Raw genomic sequence first — 23574 nt, forward strand, 5'->3', positions numbered from 1 at the left:
TAAGATTTCCTGGAGAAGGAGAAATTCTACTTCAGGACTAGAGAATCAACTCCTGTATGAGTTTCCAAACTGCCATACGTATTTCAGACTTAGCACCCCCCACAATCAGAAGACTATTTCTTAAAATAAGTCTCTCTCTCAATCTGGGTAACCCTTGTTGATACAGATTTTGGTCTTGAGAATAGTTCTAGAAGGTCAGATACATAAGGATCAATTTTTCAAATTGGTTCTGGTGTTTCTGGTAATGGTTCTCTAATGTAACTTCATTTAAAGGGATTAATAACTCTATTTCCAGTGGTAAAGAGGACACTGATAGTCCACGGTGTGATGTGGCAATAGAGACATGAAAAATATCACCACTGGATATTCAAATCAAATACTTATAAAGGCAAAGTTCTAAATGACTATGGATTTCATAAGTTAGAAAAATTCTTGTCAGTCTTGTGAGAGGAATGAGATTTGCTGCTTGCTCCTAACTGTGCTGGAAAAAAATATAGAATGAAAAGAATAAGCTCAGGGCTTCAAATTCCCAGCTCAAGCTCTGCATAAATGATCTTAAATTTTCTATGTCTTCCCTGAAAGAAATCCTTATCTCCTGCAGCCAGAGCTAAAATTTCAGAAAATTAAATACAGAATATCATCCTGCAAGTATATTAAATTACAATACAGATTAAATTCCCAACCTCCCAGAATGTCTTCTTTAAACTGATTGGGGAGGAATGGTATCCTGAAAATTGGAATAGGGACATATTGGAAGATTTTAATGAAGCTGGGAATATTGAACCCCTAAATTCTGCTGTGTCTTCTTTGCCAATAGAAATAGCCCTTCTACCTCTCTCTGATGAGGTTAACCACACTTTGCTTGAAGAAACCAGAATGACCTACTCTGAGTTAGATGCCTTGCAAGACACAGCTGATTCCCCTCAAGACTTACCTCCACCACCCCTCTTTGCTTCAAGACAAATACCTAGGCTCAGTCTCAGCAGGCTCTGAGAGATGAGATATAAGTTGTGACCCAAGAGGAGGAATGCTATGCTCAAAAACAACTGCATGATTTTTTACCATATATAAACACAGAGATATGAGGAATACACGTGGAAATGAATGCTAAGAGTGTAGGATAATGGTGAAAAGAACATGAAATTATATCAAATCAAATTTATTGCTATGGACCTGCTAAGCAGAGATTCTGGATTCTAGGGGTGCTCAAGGAGTTATAAAGGGCTTAAAAGTTTATTTTCTTGATTGACTGAAACATGAACCAAATGGTGGCCTAGAGTGTATGAAGTTAAAATTCCAGACCTGCCTTGGCATACTGTACAGGAAGTGATCCAAAGGCTAGGGAGACTGGGATATTGGAGTAGATTTATTATGCAATACCTGCTCATGCACACTGGTAGGGTCAGTCACCATGACTGAGAGAACTAAGCATTATTTAAGAGTACTGTGGTTGCTCTTTTCTGTAGTTCAGAAATTACAGTGGGAACTGCTGTCACTGAGCAGTCTACTGAATTTTTACCTGATCTGTATAAGTGATTGAGTTCTAAGTGAATCAACAGAAGTCTAACTTGAATCACCAAAATAGAGAAGCAACTCCCATGGAGAAAGAATCCTACGCACTGGCAAAAATATATACTATTTCTCCCAGCCTTCTCCAAAATAACTTAAAACATTTTACCAGTCTGACAGTGCAGTGGAGAAAGGGAAATACTGACTTTGGGTGATCACTGGACACTGGCTCTAAGTTGACACTAATTCCAGTCTGGTGGTCCACCAGTCAGAGTAGGGTCTTATGGAAATGAGCAATGGAGTTTCGGCTTAAGTCCATTTCAAAGTGGTCCAGTGACTCCATGAACCCATAATGTGTTTATTTTCCTAGTTCTGGACTGCATAATTGGAATAGACATACTTGGAGACTAGAAGAATCCCCACAATGTCTCCCTGACCAGTGGAGTAAAGACTATTATGGTAGAAAAGGCCAAGAAGAAGCCACTAGAACTGCCTGCCTTACCTAGGAAAATAGTAAAATGTAAACAATGCCTGAAGGGATTGTTGACATTAGTGCCACTAACAAGGACTTGAAGGACACAGGAGTGGTAATTCCCACCTCATCCTCTTTCAACTCATTTATTTGGCTTGTGAAGTAAACAGATGGATCTTAGATAATGAAAGTGGGTTATGGTAAAGCTAACAAGGCGGTGACTCCAACTGCTGCTGCTGTTCCAGATGTGGTTTAATGCTTGAGTAAATTAACAAATCCTCTGGTACCTGGTATGCAGCCATTGTTCTGGAATTTATTTTTATGGCCTCAATATCTGTTAGTAAAGACTACTAGAAGCAGTGTAGTTTCAGTTAGCAAGACCAGAAAAATATCTTCATTGTCCTACCTCAAGTATTTGCCATCTCTCCCCAGTGCTATGCCATAATTTGGTCTGTTGATATCTCTTTTTTTTTTTGAAGTATAGTTGATTTACATTATTGTGTTAGCTTCAGGTGTATGGCAAAGTGATTCATATATATATATATATTTATAGATTATTATAAGATAATGAATATAGTTCCCTGTGTTGCACAGTAAATTCTTGTTGTTTGTCCATTTTATATAGTAGTGTATATCTGTTAATCCCATACTCCTAATTTATCCCTCCTCCACTTTGGTAAACAGAAGTTTGTTTTCTATGTCTGTGAGTCTGTTTTTGTTTTGTATATAGATTCATTTGTATTATTTTTTAGATTCCACATATAAGTGATATCATATAATATTTGTCTTTCTCTGTCTGACTTACTTCACTTAGTATGATATTCTCTGAGTCCATCCATGTTGCTGAAGATGGCAATATTTCATTCTTTTTTAATGGCTGAGTAATATCCCGTTATATATATATATATGTGTGTGTGTGTGTATATATATACACACACACACACATATATAACACATTTTCTTTATCCATTCACCTGTTGATGGACACTTTGATTTGCTTCCATGTCTTGGCTATTATAAGTAGTGCTGCTATGAATATTGGGATATTGGATTGCATGTATCTTTTCAAATTACAGTTTTTGTCTTTTCCAGATATATGCCCAGGAATGAGATTGCTGGATCATATAGTAACCTTATGTTTAGTTTTTTAAGGAGCTTCAATACTGTTTTCCATAGTGGCTCTACCAATTTATATTTCCATCAACAGTATAGGAGGGTCTCCTTTTCTCTACACCCTCTCCAGCATTTATTATTTGTAGACTTTTTGATGATAGCCATCCTGACTGATGTGAGGTGATATCTCATTGTAGCTTTGACTTGCAATTTTCTAATAAATGGCAATGTTGGGCATCTTTTCATGTGTCTGTTGGCTATTTGTATGTCTTCTTTGAAGAAATGTCTAAGTTTTCTGCCCATTTTTTGAGAGGGTTGTTTGTTGTTTTGATATTGAGTTGTATGAGCTGTTTGTATATTTTGGAAATTACCCCATTGTTGGTTGCATTGTTTGCAAATATTTTCTCCCAGTCCATAGATTGTCTTTTTGTTTTGTTTATGGTTTCCTTTGCTGTGCAAAAGCTTTTAAGTTTCATTAGGTCCTATTTTTAAATTTTTGTTTTTATTTCTTTTACCTGAGATTGGTCTAAGAAAATATTGCTATGATTTATTTCATAAAATGTTCTCTTCTAGGGGTTTTATGGTGTCATGTCTTATATTTAGTTCTTTAAACCATTTTGAATTCATTTTTGCATATGATGTTTGGGATTGTTCTAATTTCACTGATTTACATGAGGCTCTCCAGCTTTCCCAACACCACTTGCTGAAGAGACTCTCTTTTCTTCTTTGTATATTTTTGCCTTCTTTGTCAAAGATTAATTGACCATAGCTGTATGGGGTTATTTCTGGGCTTTCTATTCTGTTCCATTGATCTATATGTCTATTTTTGTGATAGTGCCATGCTGTTTTGATTACTGTAGATTTGAGTATTGTCTGAGGTCTGGGAGGGGGTCTGGTGACATCTTGATTACCTTTTCCTTCTATAAGAAATCACATTGACCTACTACATTAATGATATTAGGCTGATTGGATCTCATGGGGAAGAAATAGCAGCTACCCAGGACTTACTGGTAAGACATTTGCATGTCAGATGATAAGACATCATTCTGACAAAATCTCAGACCATTTCTGCATCAGTAAAATTTCTAGTGGTCTAGAAGTATGGGGCATGTTGAGATATCCCTTCTAAGGTAAAGGATAAGGTGTTGCATCTGGTTCTTGTTACAATCAAAAGAAAGGCACAATGACATATGGGCCTTTCTGGATTTGGAGACAATATATTCCTAATTAGGGTGTGCTTTCCGAGAAGTTATTAGTTTCGAGTGGGGCCCCAAAATAAGAGAAGGCTCTGCAACTGGTACAGGATGCTGTGCAAGCTGCTGTGTCACTTGTGCCATATGATTTATGAGACTCAAAGTTGCTTGATATTTCAGTAGCAGATAGATATGCTCTTTCTAGCCTTTGGCAGGTCCCTATTGGCATCACACAACAAGTCCTTGGGATTTTGAAGAAAAGTCCTCCAATCCTCTCCAAATAACTACTCTACTTTTAGAAACAGCCTTTGGTTTTCTATTGGGCCTTAGTAGAGACTAAATGCTTAACAATGTGACATCAATTTACCGTGCAATCAGAGTTCCATCTTGTAGTAGGTGTTATCCATCTCACCAAGCCATAAATTTTGGTATACAGAGCAATGTTTCATGCTATAGACTTAATATCTGTGCCCCCCCAAAATTCATATGTTGAAACCTAGTGATGGTATTAGGAGGCAAGGCCTTTGGGAGGTGCTTAGGTCATGAAGGTAGAGTTCTAATAAATGGGATTATTAATCTTATAAAAGAAATCCCACAGAGCTCCCTATCCTCCTTCCACTATGGGAGGTTACAGTGAGAAGATGGCCATCTATGAGGTAGCAGGCCCTCATCAAATCCCAAATCTGCCAGCACCCTGCCTAATTTATGGTATTTTTGTTATAGCAGCCCAAATGTATTAAGACAGAAATTGGTACCAAGAAGTATGGTACTATTGTAACGAACACCTAAAATGGGGAAGTGGCTTTGGAACTGGGTAATGGGTAGAGGCTGGAAGAATTTTGAGGTGAATGCTAGAAAAGGCCTACTTTGCTGTGAATGGCCTGTAAGGGCAATTTTGATGAGAGCTGAGAAAGAAAAGAGGAGAGCTATAGAGAAAGCCTCAAGCTTCTTTGAGAATACATGTTGTTTATTGCTCTGATATGATTTCAGATCCATTTGTTATGACTTAAGTGAAGTTGTTTTAATTTACTTGTTTAAGACAAAGACAAAAAAAGGTCGTTTTCAGAAGTAAAGTTGTACTGATATAAGAATGAAGTAAGTTGTGTCAGGATGTCAGCATCTCATGTCTTCTCGATAAAAACTTAGTAGCTCAGTTGCTGAGGGTCCCAGCTAGGGGCTTATCGATAAGAACATGTGGAGAAGCAATAGTTATTGCAAGGAGACATTAGAATAAATACTGAGACTTTGTTAGTAATATCTGAGAGTGTTGGTCTGGGAAAAAGCTACCCTTTGCTGATCTAGCTCTCTGAAGTTCTTGAGGAAATTGCTCCTGCCATGGCCAGGCTACACTTGGTTGGTAGTGGTGATAAACCATGCAGCAGTCTCAGGAAGAGAAGGAACATCTGTTCCTGTCTTGGAGAGGCATTCCATGCAAGCAGTGGAGAAAGCCAGGCAATGGTCCCTGGGGCGATAACCCTCAGAACAAGGGACTTTTATTTTTGCTCTGGCAGGTAAATGTCAGCTGTCTTTGGCAAAGCTGTCTTTCCTGAGAATCTAAAGCTCATAAAAAAGGTATACCTTGAACTTAATTTGGACCTTATTTCTGTCATCTCCCGTTGCCTGGAATAATAGTGTAGTTAATTTGTCATTTGTTTGGAGTATGTTATTTGTTTATTGGTTTATTAAAATACATTACCCTGTATGCTATTGGCTTGTGAAATTTCCACAGTGAACCTATGTTAAATAAACTATTGGCAAAGACAATCTCAGTGTCTGAGCATATTTGCCACCCCCAAAACAAAACAATACCTAAGTTTTTGTGAGTACAATGTTGGTAAGAATTTGAATGGCAAAGGCCATTCTGATGAGGTCTCAGATGGAGATAAGAAACATGTTATTGGAAACATGAGAAAACGCAATCCCTGTTTTAAAATGACAAAGAACTTGGCTAAACTGTGTTCATGTTTTGAAGAGCCAGCCTTTGTTTCATTAATTTTCTCTATCATTTTCCTGTTTTTATTTTCATTTATGTTTATTCTTAGCATTATTTTTTAATTTATCATCTTGCTTTCATTTATCTTGCTCTTATGTTTATAGTTTCTTGATGAAGGAATTTAGATGATTGATTTCAGAACTTTCCTCTTTCTAAAGCAACTATTTTGGACTATAAATTTCCTTCTCAATACATGTTGTCATCCTCCATATTTTTATATGTTGCATTTCCATTTCATTTAGTTCTATATTCTTGTTTTTCTCCTCTGAAACATTCTCTTTGACCCATATATTGTTTAGAAGTGTACTGTTTAATTTCCAATTGTTTGTAGACTTTCTTGTTATCCTTCTGTTATTTATTTCTATATTGATTCCAATGTGGTCAGAAAATATGTGCTGTATGACATCATTTTCAAAAAAATTATTGAGCTATGTTTTCTGTCCCAAGATAAGTTGGATCTTAGTAAATGTTCCATGGGCAACTGAAAAAATATTATACTCTGATTGGGTGTGGTATTCTATATATGCTACTTACCTCATATTGCTTGATTTTGTTCTATTGTTTTACATTCTTGTTCATTTTCTGTCTAGGAATTCTACAAGTTACTTTTGAATTCAACAAGTATAATTGTGTATTTTTTCTCTTTTTTTCTGAGGTCTACTGTATCTATTATTAACAGAGCCATTTCTGATAAGTTTCAGTTAATGTTCGTATAACACATCTGTTTTCATCTTTTTACTTTCAACCTACCTATACCATTGTATTTGAAGTGAGCTTTTTGTAGACAGCTTTTTGAGGGATCATTTTTAAAATATTTATTCTGTCAATGTTTGTCTTTAATTGGTGTATTGAGACTATTACTTTTAAGGTCATTATTGCTACATTATAGCTTAAATATGCCATCTATTTATTTATTTTCTATTTCGGTCTTCCCCTTCTCTTTCCTTTGTTTCTCATTTCTTGCTTTCCTGTGGATTGCTTGTACTCTGTTTTTGTGATTCCATCTTGATTTATATGTAGTATTTTTGATAATATGTAGTATTTTTGAGTATATCATGTTATTTATATTTTTCTTAGTGGTTGTTCTAGTTATTACAGCATAAATATATAACATCACAGTTTACTGGTATCGACATTTTATCACTTTGAACCAAATCTAAATACTTTGCTTTAATTAATTACCTTTGTTCTTACCACATTTTAAATATAATTGTCTTATTTCCTGTGCATACATTAAGCACTATATCACATGGTGTTATAATTTTTACCTCAACCATCAAATATGATTTAATGAACTCATGAGAAGGATACTCTATTATATTGCTCCTGCTTTTAAACATCCCAGCATTCTTCTTTCCTTTCTAAAGTTCCAAGCCTTCTTAAGTTTCATTTTTTCAATACTTTTTGTTTAGATAACTTTACCTATTAGTTTTTTGGGGTTTTTTTCTTTTTTTGGCCTTGCGGTATGTGAGATCTTATTTCCCCAGCCAGGCATCAAATCCGTGCCCCTTGAAGTGGAAGTGCAGAGCCCTAACCACCGGACAGCCAGGGAATTCCCATTAGTTATTCTTTAAGATTAAGTTTACCAGTAGTAAATTTTCTCAATTTTCCTTTGTCTGAGAATGTCCTTTAGGCTTTCTGGTGAAAACGATTGTATTAGGAAATTAGAAAACCACTACTTTTTTCTGCTGTGCTGGAGTCAGGTGATGTGGAAAATCTGCTAACCTCTCTGACTCTTGGAAAACATGAGGAGCTATTTGGGGAACAGATTTTCAATTGGTGTTCAGCTGGAGTATGATGGGTATCATTTAAAAGCTTTTATGTTCTGTTAGACCACCCTTTCCCCTATCTTTTGGTTAGGGAGAGTAGGCTTTTCTCTTAGTGTTTCTTGTCTGTGATTATTGATTGTTTGGGTTACAGATTTCTGCAGTATGTGGTCCAAGATATATGATATGTTTATATATGATATAGTTTATATGATGAAACACGAAGTATGCATAAAATAATTCTGCTGCACACTGAAGTACAATGCTTATTTCAAGGAACAGCACTTGTGTGATTATTTTAGTTGCAACCTGAAAAAGCCATTGTTTTCATGGCTACAAATTTTACTTGAAAAAATGAGTAACAGACGAGCTACATTTATTGATACTTTGGTATCTAGTATAAAATTTCTTAAAAATTAATGAAGGGAGCCTGCCAATCAAAGAAAACAACATGCATCATATGTTACTAATAATAAAATATTTCAACTTTTAAGTAAAAACTGGAATTTTGGAAAATGTATACCTGCCAGTAGGAGCTTGACATCTCTCTATTACTAAAGTTTTTTTAATGATGAGATCTATGGTGATATCAATAAATACAATGTTAAAAATATACACTGAAATGTGTCAATAAATGGAAGTCCTGCATGACTTAGAGGACTATTTTCCAAATTACTAATGCATGATGTTACGAATTCTTGCATAGTAAAAATTTCATTCAAAGTGCAAGAGGGTCCAATATACTTTAATTTAACAAAGTAAGAAGAGTTTATTGATAGTTTCACATTGCAACTAACTTTTAAGAAATGATCACTTGTTGAGTTGTGGTATGTATCTAAGATTATCCACAATTAGACAATCGAAATACTCTTCTCTGTTTCCACTATATTTCTGTATGAGGCCAAGTTTTCTTCATATCAGTCCATTGTAATAACATATCAGAATAGATTACAGAATACAGAATCAGGTATGAGAATCCACCTGTCTTTTATTAAGCTAAATATTCAAAAGACTTACCAAAAATGACTTAGACAAAATGTTTGTAAATCAGAAGTTTATGTTAAATAACTGTGGCAAGTACAAGTTCAGAATCAACTTCAATTTTCAATAAAGATCATGATTTGCTTTGGGGAGATGCAACAGCAGCAAATCAAAGCTGTAAGCCTACTTTTCCAATGGCTCAGAAACTCCCAGGATAAATATCCACTTTCCCTTCTTTTTTGCAGGGAGGGTGCTTTTACATCCCATGCCTGGGGATTCTTTACTTGCTTGCCTATCGAATCTACTCCCAGCTCCCACCTGTTGAAGCACCTGAGTACAGCAACAAATCACCCAAGGTAGATATCCTTTGTCCACAAGTTACCCACATATTTCCACCTACTGGCATCTCCCTGTTTATTTTCTACAAATAAACCACTGAAAGGCTAAACTTGACCTTATAATTTCAAAATCTTTAGAATTCTGTGATTAAGTAGGTCTTTTGGGGGACAGATGGTCTTAGCCCATAGTCTCAAACATATTTGTGTACATATCCCAACCTCCAATTTCAAGCTGCATCCACATTTCTATCCATATCACCTCTATAGTCAAGGAGAATTAACACCAACTACACAATCCATCTTTGGGAACATAGACTCTATGAAGTGGACAAATGAATTCTGAGGTGTTGGGTACCCAGAGTATAATCTAATGTATGGAGTAGTGTGTGTATGAGTTGCTGTGTGTGCGTATATGAGCAGTCTCTTTGTCTTGAAAGATCCTTGCCAAGTGAAAAGAGTTGTCCATGGACAAAGTCACAAAACAGGGTCTTTAGGACAGTGCTTCTCAAATTATCTATAGTTAAGGATAAGTTTCTTTCTTTTCCCCAATATGTCACAAACCAATAATTTTGGAAAATACAATAAAAATGAATTAGTAAAAAGGACTAAAAAGACATAGAGAGTTTACATCCATGAGAGCATAAGGAGCTCAGTAGACCCACTCCCTAATTAAATAAGCATAACTGCTGAAAATTAGCAAAAATAGCATAAAAACAAAACAAACTAAAACAAAAGTATAAACACTTAAACCATCTTGAAATTATTGTAAACACATATAGAAAATAAAAGAAAACATTTATCCATAATGAGAGCATAAGGAGCTCAGTAGACCCACTCCCTAATTAAATAAGCATAACTGCTGAAAATTAGCAAAAATAGCATAAAAACAAAACAAACTAAAACAAAAGTATAAACACTTAAACCATCTTGAAATTATTGTAAACACATATAGAAAATAAAAGAAAACATTTATTCAAGAAAATCACTTAATCTCAGTAAGATCAGGAGGAATCTATGGCACTTGAGTGATGAAACACTCCCTCCCTTCTATCAGCTTGATGGAAGCTGAACTCCAGTTTGCTGAGGCTAAGAAGATAGGGCTTCCTTTACCCTCAGCTCTCAACAAAGGTATTTGGTATCTCACCAGGAGAAGCAGGCCACAGGCATTTCTTATTCTCTCCAAATGTGAGTTGAAGCAGTTAAATTCCTGGTGAGTGCAGCCAAGAGGTATGAGGTTCCCTTCTCCTACTCCTTTCCTACTAGCAAGATAAAAGTTATATCCCAGGAATCATGTATATCATTATTTGTTATGGCTGAATAATATACAGATCTCAAATTTTCTTTATCCATTTATACACTGATGGGCACTTAGGTTGTTTCCATATCTTGGCTATTGTAAATAATGCTTCAATCAACTTAGGGGTACATATATCATTTCATGTTTGTGTTTTTGTTTTCTTGGGATAAATACCCATAAGTGGAATCACTGGATGATATGGTAGTTCTAATTTTAGTTTTTTGAGGAATCTCCATACTGTTTTCCATAGTAGCTGCACCAATTGGCATTCTCACCAATGGTGCACAAGTGTTCCTTTTTCTCCACATCTTTGCTAGTAAGTTCAACATCTGTGTTTCCTCAGAGTCACCTTATATTAATGACTTTATTTTCTGTGTATGGGCCATACTTTCCTATTTCTTTTCTTGTCTCATCATTTTGTAAAAACTAGATGTTTTAAGTAATATAGTTACAACTATGGAAACCAGATTCTATTCCTTCTGGACTTTGTTGTTGTTACTGCTGTTGTTGTTGTTGCTCTTATGAGTGGTCATTTGAAGACACAACCTTATAGAAGAAAATGAACAAAAGCTATGAGGTGATCATTTATTTTTCTGCCCATCAGTGGATAGAACAATATTCTATCTCTAAATGAAAAATAGTCAATTCCTCTGTACTACGGCGTACTAGTGATATTCTAGCATTAAACTGTTAGTACTCACTTCTAGGTAGACATCTTTAGATGCACACCCTAACCATTCTTAATTTAAGGTTAGAAGAGGATCTAAAATATCTACTATGATCCATTTCTCTCCTGTATCAAAGAAAGGTCCAAGAAACAAAGGAAACTAGTCATTAGAACTCACTTTTAAACATGTTGGTCAATGGATTGATACCAGTAGAGAGGCGTGTCCTTATCAATGAAATGTTATTAGCAGGATGTCCTTGGTTTGAAAAAGAGTTAATGGTAAATAATCCCAGAATGTATGAATTTTTGAGGAATTAATCCTTGTAAAATAATATATAATCTCTCTAACTATCTGAGTATAAAATGCAGATGGTTCATAACCTAAAATGCTCTGGGCTGTGTGAGGTCACTGATAACCTTACTTATAGCACTTCCCTTTGAACTCAGACCAAAAACACATCTGTTGTGGGAAGCAAATATCTCAGGAATTTATCTCAATGTTCCAGACTATTTTCCTCTTTTTATGGGCCTGTTGATTGCTGGGATCCTTGAAATTATTTGTAAAGCTTCATATTACATAAGCGTGCTTATTCAAGTAAGGCTGAGTTGGTAATCTTATCCTGTGAGTTATTTCAAGGACCTAGAAGGGAACTAAAGGGACAAGTTTTGAATTCCTTTCGCTTGTCCACTATCTCTTGGGTGGAAAATAATCAAGTAATTAGAATATGAGCTTCAAAGATATGTCACATTGTGGGCTTGCTGATCTTGTCTGGCTCTTGATGAACCATCAAAAATGTTCAAAAAGTAAAGAAAAGGCAGAATTATTAGTTTTCATAAAGTCCTTTTGGGCTCAAGATACAGAAACATCATCATCTCCAGTTCAGGAAACTGTTAATTGTGATTCTCCAGATGAAACAAATTTGAGATAGGGGGAATTCTTCCTAGTGATTTCACAAACCTATGATTTTCCTTAGCATGTGTCAATGGACTAAATCATAAAACTGAAAATATCTGCTCAGAGGAGATAGTGAAGGCTATGTCACTAAGCTGAGACTATATTCCTATAGTATTGGAGTGGCAGATATGTTGGGCTCAAAAGGAACAAGAAAGTTTGTATAAGGAAAGATGTTCAAATTAGACTAGGGCTACAACCACTGCAACTATATGAACTGCACCTGAAGTAAAAAATGTCTCAAATGACAAAATCTGGGATGTACACAATTTGCTAAGGTAAATATATTTCCCAAGATATGGTGATTTTATAATGTCAAAGCTTTCCTCACACTTACTGATGGAGAGGCTACAACCAAGATTTTTCTGTCTCTACTTTCTATTACTAAAGTATTACTGAGAATCTGTTATAGAATTTGACTTTATTAACTACTAATCTTGTGAAATTATATGATTTCATCCATGCTTTCTTATGGAACTTTCACGTTTGATTTTATGGTCCACTTAAAGTTTCTACAATTGTTTGGAATGAGGAAAAGATAATTTTATTGTTTTCCGAATGACTTTTCAGACATCCAAGCTGTAGTGGGTTGAATGGTGACCACCACCCCCCATAAGGCATCCTTTCATTCTCACCCTTGGAGTTTGTGAATATAACTTTATTTGGGAAAAGGATCTTTGCAGATATAATAGAGGTTCTCAAGATAAGATTATCCTCAATTACCTTGGTGTGCCTAAATCCAATGACTAGTGTCCTTATAAGAAAAAAAGCGGGGAGGACAGACACATACAATAGAAAGGAGATGTGAAGATGGAGTCAGAGCTTGGAATGATGGGTCTAAAAGCCAAAGAACATTAAGGATTGCCAACCAATACCAAAATCTAGAAAAGGCAAGGAACAAGGTATCCCCTAGAGCATTTTGAGGGAATATAGGCCTGCCAACACATTGATTCCAGACTTCTAGCGTCTAGAACTGTGAGAGAATACATTTCTGTTATTTCAGACTACGAAGTTTGTAGTACTTTTTTACAGAAGCCCTGGGGAAATATAAAACTACAAATAAATGAGATAATTTCCAGAAACATAAAACATCAAATTTGACCCAAGTAGGAAAAAAAAATCTCAATAGACCAAATGACCATGATAGAAAATACAGAACTTTCCCTTAAGAATCTATGAGGCCTAGATGGTTTCAGAGTGTTCATTCTATGAACGTCTAGAGTGTAAATAATCCAATTCTACTTAAAATATTTCAGAACATAGAAAAAGAGGGAAAACATCCAAATTTAACTTTCAAGTGTATTTAATCTTTGGAGTTTTATTTCTTTTTGGAAATTTTATGAGAAGTTTATTTTTGAATTTGTGTTTATTTCTATAATGGTGGTTTTGTTTTTATTCTTATTGCTATTGTCTTTACATAATTTATTTTTATTTTATTTTTTTCCCCTTAAAACTCACTGGCCTTTTTATTTTAACATCTTTATTGGAGTATAATTGCTTTACAATGGTGTGTTAGTTTCTGCTTTATAACAAAGTGAATCAGCTATACATATACATATATCCCCATATCTCTTCCCTCTTTTAATATTACATCTAATCTCATTGCAGATACTCTGATGGTTTTGTTGAATAACATGGCTAAACATATTTAAAAATAAAATATAGAAGAGGAAATTGTTTATTTAGCCTTGGGTAAGTTTAATTAATGCATCAATCTGACTCATTTCAGTGCCCAATAGTGGCAAAATCTAAATTAACATCCAGTGGTTCTAGTGAGCAATTGTTGATATTGGGGATGGAGCTCATGAGGGTAAAACATAAATATCCGGTATGTTGCTAGTAATGTTTTCCAAGGATGTATAACCATAACTCAGATTCACCTGAAGAATAATGGTTAAGCTTAACGTGTTAGGACAAAAAGCTAGGGTACATGTCTATCTATAATCATAAAAGACATTGACTCAGTGGCATAAAATCAATATTATGCTAAAATAATGTCTACCAGGTCAGGCTAGTAACACCAGTTGTTGATGAAGATGTGGACCACCAGGAACTCATATACTTCTTGTACAAAGAAAATTTGGTAAAGCTTAGTTAAATTGCATATACATATATCCTAACCTAGGTGTGTATGTCCGTTACCTTGACCCAAGCATCCTTCCTCCCCAACCTGCTATCCGGGCCCAGCTTTGTAAGAAGAGCAGCTTGGCATTATGAAGCAAGTGATGGTATCAGAATGTTCACAGTGTCATGCAAAGCCTTTAATTCTAAATGCCAAAGCAAAAACAGAACAAAACAAAATTAAAAGATATTAAATGTTCAGTAACACTAGACATTTGTGGTGTTTTGGAAAGGCAATATGCATGTATACAGAAGCTTGAGACTATTTAAAACAAAGTGAGCCACTCCTTAATATTTGGTGATCATCATTGATATTAAGGCCTGTCTCCATTTCCCCTCCCTTGATAAACCCTCATATCCCATATAAGGGTGTTTTTCAGATCAATTCATCTAACTATAGCTGCATCAGACCCAGAGAGCATTTGGATATAGAAAGTTTACTGGAAAATCATCTTAGAATGAACACCTGTTGGGGAATGAACAAAGCAGAATTGGGCAGAAAGTTTAATGTTGATACAGTCCCAACAAAGGAGTCACCTGAGCTCACAGTGAGAGCTAGACTTAAGATGGCCAAGCAGAGTTGTCCTAAAATGAGGAAACAGGGTTGGGTTGACTACTCATTGGAATGATGCTACCCCTGGGAAGGAGACATGCCTTGGGCAAGGCGGCTCACTTCAGATGAGGAAAATGCTGGTGGTGGGTAGATGTAAACACTAGACATCAGCTGTTTACAGCAGCATCTGAATGAGTAGTAAGTGCTTCTATCCTACAGGGAGGATCTTATTGGTGACCCACAGAATTCACTAAAATAACACTTGTTACCATTACCCTAAAGTTTCACCAGACTTAGTAGATCATTGGAAAATAGATGAAAATACAGTCTCTTCTTGGGTTTGACATTTTTCCCCAAGGAAGCCTTTTGTAAAGTATGTCTGGGGAATGAAAAAAAAAATCATGGAAGTCTCAATTTACCAAATTGCAATTAGAAACATCATCTGAAAAACCAAAGCAATTCTAAGTAACCTGATAATTTTTTTTACATTCTGGCCTTTCATATCCCTTCTAACATCACTGCTATGTTAATTTTGATATGCAATCACTCCAACACCACAGCCAGCACCTAATCATGATATCCAAAGTTTATTTTTCTTTCTATTCTATAAGCCACACTAAATGAACATTTTGGTTGTTTGCAAAGAATCTGTTTGCACTCTACAAAAGAGAAGATCAGGAGTAATGCAAATAAGAATACATGAAAAAAAGGGTAAAAATAGCACAATCAGTTTTAGTTTTTGTGAAGTCAAACTTTATGCCCTGGGACGATGACACAGATGTAATCTCCTTGCCGTATTATTGAGTTCTCATAACGAAAGTTAAGCGAACAATGACATGTTAAGCAGATCATGAAATTCAGGAAGCATATGGTAGTTGTTTAATATTTTAATGAAATACGTTTAAAACTTTAAAACAATGGAAAGTTTGTCCCATAAATGAAATTTCAAAGGCAGGTCCTGAGTGGAAATTAGACACTACATTGGTAATTACTGGACTCACACAGAACTGAGCACTTCACTTTCACTATAACGTATTTTGGAGGATTTAAGGAGAGACGTATTGGAGTCAAAGTATAAGAAATGTACATATGATCCAGAAGCTGGGTCTGTTTAGAGATAATTTTTGACATCTTTCAGTAAGCTTGCTGGAACAATTTCTGGGTTTTGGTCAGTATTTGCATCTCCAAGGGTGAGTCTTAGGGTCCACTTGAGGATCCAAGCTCGGAAAATCTTCAGAGCTGTTCATGTCAGGGATCTTTTGAATGGTGTTTGCAGTGCAGGGAACATCTTTTTCTGCAAAACTCTTGGATGGAGTATAGACTAAATCACACAGAGTGACCTTCCTCATATGCTCCTTCTGTAACTCATGCTTTGGAACAACAGCCAGAAAATATTCCTTAAGACTGAGGATGTGATCAATTGCTTTTGTGACTTTATTAGGGAGTCCAGTCACAGTGATGATGTTTGCATCTTGGACTCCTCTAGGAGGGAAAGAGATGTCGACCTGAAATTGATTCATGATTTTATGAATGGCTTTTCCACGGGATCCAATAATGTGGCCATAAACACGATTGTTTAGTGAAATTTGCTTAGTAACTGTTCTTTTTCAAATTTTGCACCATTTCCATTATTGTATCCCAAGTGTCTATGGTGTTATATTTATATCCAATGATTGTGATTTTGTCTTGTATCTCATTGCTCCCTTTACTTGGAAAATGGATAGTAACTTTATGCTCTAAACCAATCTGAGCAATAACTAACCCCTTTCGACCAATGATCTTCAGGAACTATTTGGGGTCTACTGTGAACTTGAGTCTGAAATTTCTTAATGATCCATCTTCTATATCAGTTTGTAAAGCCTTGACTTGTTCTTGTAATCTAGCCTTGGCTTGTTCTACATTTGCAGCAAGGCCAGTGATGGAAATGATATCAGACTCTAATTCAAGTGCTGATACCTGTATATTAACTTCAAACTCATCCATTATCTTGTGTATCCCACTTCCTTTCTGACCAATGATGTAATGATGTAGATCAAAGGGCACATCTACTTCAGCAGTGACAGGAATTAAAACCTTAAGGGCTTCGATGGCTGCTTCACACTTTTCCTTTCGGCCTGAGATAAATATGGTGTCACATTTTGCTGGGGAAATAGAAGCAGCTCCTGTAGTGCTCTTTTCCTTCTTCCTTATTTTCTAGAACAGCTGGCTGTTTATTGGTAAGTGAAATCTCCTCTCTCTCTGGGAATTTGATTTGAACACTATAATCTCTAGTGATTTGTCTGATTCGAGAACACATGGGTCCCATGAAAAAATGATGGAACTTCTGGGGAATAACACATTCTGTTGCTACTTCATTGTCCAAGTCCCCAATAATCTCTTGAATATATTTATTGACTGCTTCTACACAAGGCTTTGCTCCTTTGATTGTGACTTTGTTACTCTGTTTTCCTGAACATGAAAAGTTAATAGTCACACCACCATACTCCTCCATCATCTCCTGTAACACCTGGCCCCTTTGCATAAAAAAGTGCTGGTGATACATGGGATTTATCAGTATGTTGTCCTATACCACATTATCTAGATTTGTAATTAAACCCTCTAGTTTATTTTGTGCATCTTTGACAGCCTTCTCTGTCCCTATAATAGTTAACAAGTCTTGATCCTTGTCCTCAGGGATAGGGAAAATTATACATGCTCTAGTCTCTTCACAGATTTTGGGAACATTGCCTCCATTTTTACTCATGAGGAATTTATGATACTCTGGCTTGACATGGAGGACCACACAATAACTCTTGGTTTGCTCTTCTACTAGTTGCAGCAGCTTTTTCTTGGCCATCTCCACATTTTGGTCAGGTCCCCTAATAATGACCCTTTGAAGTCCCGAGTTGTTTTTTGGAAAGTGGATATGGATACTTCCATATGCTTCCATGACTGCATCAATCAAACCGTCTTTAGAGTCAATAAAGGATTTGTGTAGATTGGAAGGAATAGAAATTTCTAGTTCTGAAATATTGGCTGTATCTTTCTGAATTGAAAGAATCAAATTACGAGCCACTTCACAGTTTGCTGGCTTTCCACTGATGACAATATTTTCTGAGTCGTTATTTGCTGATGAAAGATTAATTTTGGTGTTGCTTGCTGCACAGATTTTTTTGATGTTTGCACCTCCTTTTCCAATGATATTTTTGTGAAGCCTTTTGAAGATGGGAATAGTTATGGAATAGGTACTTTCTACAATGTCTGTCACCACATTCTCCAAATATTATGTGCATTTTTCTAATTCATTTTTTGGTCCTCTAATTTGGACAATGTCACTTTTTTGTGTGTGCTGGGTCAGGAAAAGTAATTAGAACCTCTGGAAATTTCTTACGGATGTCATGTATCCGTTCACCTTTCTGCCCAATGATTGCGTGGTGAAAACTTTGCTCAATGATTAAGTCCTGTGCTCATTTTCTTTCTTTCTTTTTTTTTTAACATCTTTATTGGAGTATAATTGCTTTACAATGGTGTGTTAGTTTCTGCTTTACAACAAAGTGAATCAGTTATACATATATATATGTTCCCATATCTCTTCCCTCTTGAGTCTCCCTCCCTCCCACCCTCCCTATCCCACCCCTCTAGGTGGTCACAAACCACCTAACTGATCTCCCTGTGCCATGCTGCCGCTTCCCACTAGCTATCCACCCTACGTTTGGTAGTGTATATGTCCATGCCACTCTCTCACTTTGTCGCAGCTTACCCTTCCCCCTCCCCATATCCTCAAGTCCATGCTCTAGTAGGTCTGTGTTTTATTCCCGTCCTACCCCTAGTCTCTTCATGACACTTGTGCTAATTTTCTAAATGAGAAGCAAGTTCAAGAAGTTCTTTCTTGGCCTGTTGGGCACCCTGAGATTCCCCTTCAATTCTGATCTAGTTATTCTTTTCATTTTCAGGTGAGATTAGCACAGAAACTTTATTCCTTTCTTTAATCCCATTTATGATAACACCTTTCTTCTCTCTCAGGAGTTTGTGAAACTTATAGTCAACATTAATCTCTGCATAATCCATCCTGTTAATTAGATCTTTTACTATGACTCAATTTGTTCTTTAGCATAATTAGCATATTTTGTCAGCCCTTCTATTGTAATTTTATCTTCTCCAGTAAAATTTATGCGAACTTTTGGCATGTTCTGAGTAATTGTAGATATATTACGACCTTTCTAACCAATAACAAGTCTGTGAAGACAGGAAGGTACAGAGATAGAGGAAAGAGTGTAAACTTTGGTATTTGAGTAGGCTTCAGTAAATGCCTTCCTTAAACTTTCGGGCTTACATTGATATGTCACAGAATCTGACATGCTCTGTGAGGGCGAGATCTCTATTGAAACTCCAGTTCTTTCCAGGATCTCCTGGACTGATTATTTTGGGGACCTATGTACACTTGTGCTGCAACTTCCTCTCCACATCTATGGATGTGGTTTTCTCTGTAGTATTGTCAAAAATCTTCTTTACACAAGGCTGATCCTGATCTAGTTGTTGCTTTTTTCCAGGAAAGCTTATTTGTGTCTGATTGGCACTAGATGGTGAGATGTGGATGTGGTCCTCCGTTTCCTGTAGGATTCTGTCAAAAGTTTATTTGCATGGTCCAGCAATGAAAGGATGAAATGCTTTTCCCACATCTAACCTTTCTTCAGCACACTTGTCTTGTTCAGTAGACATAAGTAAGACTTCATGTGGAACCTTTTTCATGATCTCTTTGGTGCCAATAGTATTGATCCAGGTGCTGTGGTTAACTGGGCATAAGGTCTGAATGTTGGTTGCAGCTTTTGGTTCTAGGTCTTACAGTTTTTCACCAGTCTTGCCTACAGCAAAGCAAAGATGTCCTTTTGGAATGGAAGCTGTAGTTAAAACTTGTTTCTTAAAACATGCAAAAATCTCCTTCTGGGCTTTCGTGACAGATTCTGGCTTACCAGAGACTATAATGTAGAGGCCTTGGTTTTTGAGAAAAGTTATTTCTTGGTTGGCACCAGTTCTTTGCATGATGTCTAGATAGAATTTTGCTTGTGTACCTTCCTCAAACAGATTCACATATTGTTTCTCCTCCAGAGGCACATAAAAATCTTGAGTGGGCTTCCCTGGTGGCACAATGGTTGAGAGTCCACCTGCCTATGCAGGGGACACGGGTTCGTGCCCCGGTCCAGGAAGATCCCACATGCCGCAGAGCGGCTAAGCCCATGAGCCATGGCCGCTGAGCCTGCGCGTCCGGAGCCTGTGCTCCACAATGGGAGAGGCCACAAAAGTAAGAGGCCCGCGTACCGAAAAAAAGAAAGAAAACCTTGAGTGATGAATGATGTCATAAGTTGACTATTATTGCTTGAGGATGCAGCAGGCTCCTGAGAATTTTCCAACCAACTTGTTTTCTCTAGGAGTTCAGTGACTTTATCTTTGGAAGTTGGAGTGTCAAGATCCTCTTCTGAATTTAAAGCAGTAACATCATTATCTTTTTGACTGTATCTACTTGGGTGCTCAGTTAAATTTTCTTTGGAATTCATAGTTGATTTTTAGTTATTTAGAGGTGTTGCAGCTACATGGTCAGTAGCCAGAAAATTCTTCCTGTAGCTGCCTTTTTGCATATTACTGTGTGAGAAAAATAAATATTTTAAAGACGTAGTTCCTTTCCAAATTAATCTATAAACTCAAACCAATAAAAATTGAAATTCTAATATTTATAGAACTCAAAAAAATGTCCAAGGTTCATCTATTCTACTGTTATGAGAGTACCAAGATAAGGTTCAAATTATAGGGACTGTGAGGAAACAGCCACCATTTTGTTAAAGAAGAGAAATATATCTTTTGATTATTCTTATCAGAGTCATCTCAAACCTCATTTTGCCTAAGCCAGTGCCATCATTTTTTGACCTTTAGCACTGTTGGCTGAAAATTATTTTTGGAAAAATATAATTCTCTAGTCTTCAATAATACCATATTTACAGGGTTTCCTTATTTTCTTAACAGCTTTTTGAAGAATAATTTATATACTATAAAATTCACATAATCTATGCATACAATTTAATGATTTTTAGTTAATTTACAGTGCTGTACAGCCATCACAACAACCCAGGCTAAGAACATTTCCATCACCCTAAAGAGCTTCCTCATGCTCATTTGCAAGTAATCCTGTTTCCACACCCAGGCAAAACTAATTTATTTATTTTTCCTCTATAAACCTGCATTTTCTGGACATTAAATAAAAATATTATCAAACAGTATAAGAGGGTCTTTTGTACCTTGATTCTTTGTCTTTACAATCCGCTTTTTGTATTCGACCGTATTATAGCATATATCAGTAGTATATTCCTTTTAATTGCTCAACAATGCTTCAATTCTCTTTACTTTTACCTTAATGACTGTTGTAACTCAATCTTCTTTCCTGGCTCCAAGACCTCCACTGGGACTCTATATACCCAAGTGTTACAGGATGCTTTTTTGGACTACTTTCTTTGTCTATATTTTTTTCATATGTGATGTAATTTACATTCATAACATTGAATATCATTGACAGACTGATGATCCTCAAATCTACTACTCCAACCCTGAAATACAATGAGTATATGCATAAACCTTCTTCATATCATCACTTGAATGTCTAATAGTCCTTTCAAATGTAATATATCAAGTGAACTCTTGATTTTGTCCCCAGACTTTCTCCACTTGGAATATTCTGAAACTCAGAAAATGTTCCCTGGGTTTTCTCTTATTTCTCAGGCCAAGTACTTGGCATCATCTTTGACTTCTCACTTTCTCTCACATAACACATGTAAAGTAAGAGCATTCCTGTTAATCTAAGTCTGACCTATTCTCATCATTTCCAATCTACATTCCCAGTTTAAGCCAGCATGTCAATACTGTAACAAGTATTGAATTACTATACCACTCCTACTCTTGGCTTCTTATGACCTATTTTCTACAAAACATTCAAATAAGAGGTGATGTCAGCATCATTGTGGTATAAAACATTCTTCCTTTATGTCTCCCTTTTTAAACAATGAATTAAACATCCATCCATGAACAAAAACACCTTTGTGGGAGTTGTGGGATCCAGCACAGTATACCAAGGGATATGGAAGGAGTCTCACCCACCTGTGCATCTGGTAGGAGGTAGACAGATATTGGTATGGGCTGTGGAACTAGAAGAGCCAGCAAACCTGCCCCAACCCCTCTCACCACAGTCAAAAAAAAAAAAAAAAAAAAAACCATGGAGAGTGCTGACCTGGTCAGATACCCACAGATGAGAGAGACTTTGCAAAAGTCCAGGCTTCCTGGGGTGGAAATTCAAACATGTCATTGGAGCAAAAAACAAAAAAAATCCTGTTTGGTCACAGTGGAGATGGTATCAGGAATTTTCCCAGTGCCACCCTCCCCCAAGGCAGCACTGCACAGGGCTGAAATATCTGGCAGCTGTAACCTCTCCTGTGAGAAAAAAGGAGAGCACACAGTGCTTAGCTATCCCACTAGTGCAGGATGCTGCTGGAGAAATTCATTTCTTTCCAGCAGAACTGAGAGTGCTAAGGCAGAAGCTCTATGGTTGGGAGGAGGAAGAAGATTGGAAAAAGTCAGTGAATATCAAAGTGCATTAAAGTGACATGGTTCCTGCTGACTGTGCTCAGGACTTTAGCAGGAAGTCCACCAAGGAGACTCTGGGAGTACCTATCTTGAAGATCTCCTCAACAGGTTTGCAGGCATCCCTGATACTGCAAATGATAAACTCACACCTCTTCCCACTCTGGCCACATGCTCCCAAGTGCAATGGTGAAAGCAAGTCTGGTAAAAAGTGTTATCAGAAAAACAGATCAGGATTGTGGGCAAGGGAGAAACCACAAACTTGAGCTATAACACCACCTTCTGGGAAATAAGAGAGGTTTCTCAGGAACAAGAAAATAAAGGACACATATCATCACCAAAATATAACAATAAATCTCCAATAACTGATCTCAATGGCAGATTTTTGCAATTTAGCTGATAAAGAAGTCAAAATAGCTGTTTTGAAGAAACCCAGTGAGCTACAAGAAAACTCAGAAAGATAATTCAATGAAATCAGGAAAAAATACATAAACAAAATATTTACTGAAGACATAAAAAATGTAATAAGAACCAAACAGAAATTGTGGAGCTGAAGAATTCAATGAATTAAATGAGAAATGCAATAGAGAGCACCTGCATCAGAGTAAAGCAAATGGAAGAAAGAATTGAAAGAATGGAAGTGAGCTAAAGGACAGGAATTTTGAAACACCCCAGTCAAAGTTGAGCAACAACAAAAATGAATAGGGAAAGAACAACAACAAAAGCCTAAGTGATATATGTGATTCCATCAAGAGACAATAATTAGAATAATCAGGATCCCAAAAGGAGAAGAGAAGGAGAAAGGGGCAGAAACTTTATTTTAAGAAATAATAGCTGAGAACTTCCCAAACCCGGAGTGAGACTTGAAAGTCCAAGTTGACAAAGTTAACAGATAATTCTATTATCTCAGTGCAATAGTACATTCTCCAAGACACATTAGATGAAACTGTGAAAAATCAAAGATAGAGAATCCTAAAAGGAGCCAGGTGGGGGGAGATTGTAACTCTTTAAAAAGAAACC

The 23574-nt window shown here is 36.4% G+C and overlaps 1 pseudogene; it reads right to left on the reverse strand.

Annotated features, from left to right (window-relative positions):
- Positions 1 to 16124: 16124 nt before the first annotated feature.
- On the reverse strand, positions 16125 to 20486 carry LOC102985505 (vigilin-like; annotated as a pseudogene).
- Between the last annotated feature and the right edge of the window lie 3088 nt (positions 20487 to 23574).

This window comes from Physeter macrocephalus, chromosome 21, assembly GCF_002837175.3.
Source record: "Physeter macrocephalus isolate SW-GA chromosome 21, ASM283717v5, whole genome shotgun sequence".
NCBI classification, from domain to species: Eukaryota; Metazoa; Chordata; class Mammalia; order Artiodactyla; family Physeteridae; genus Physeter; species Physeter macrocephalus.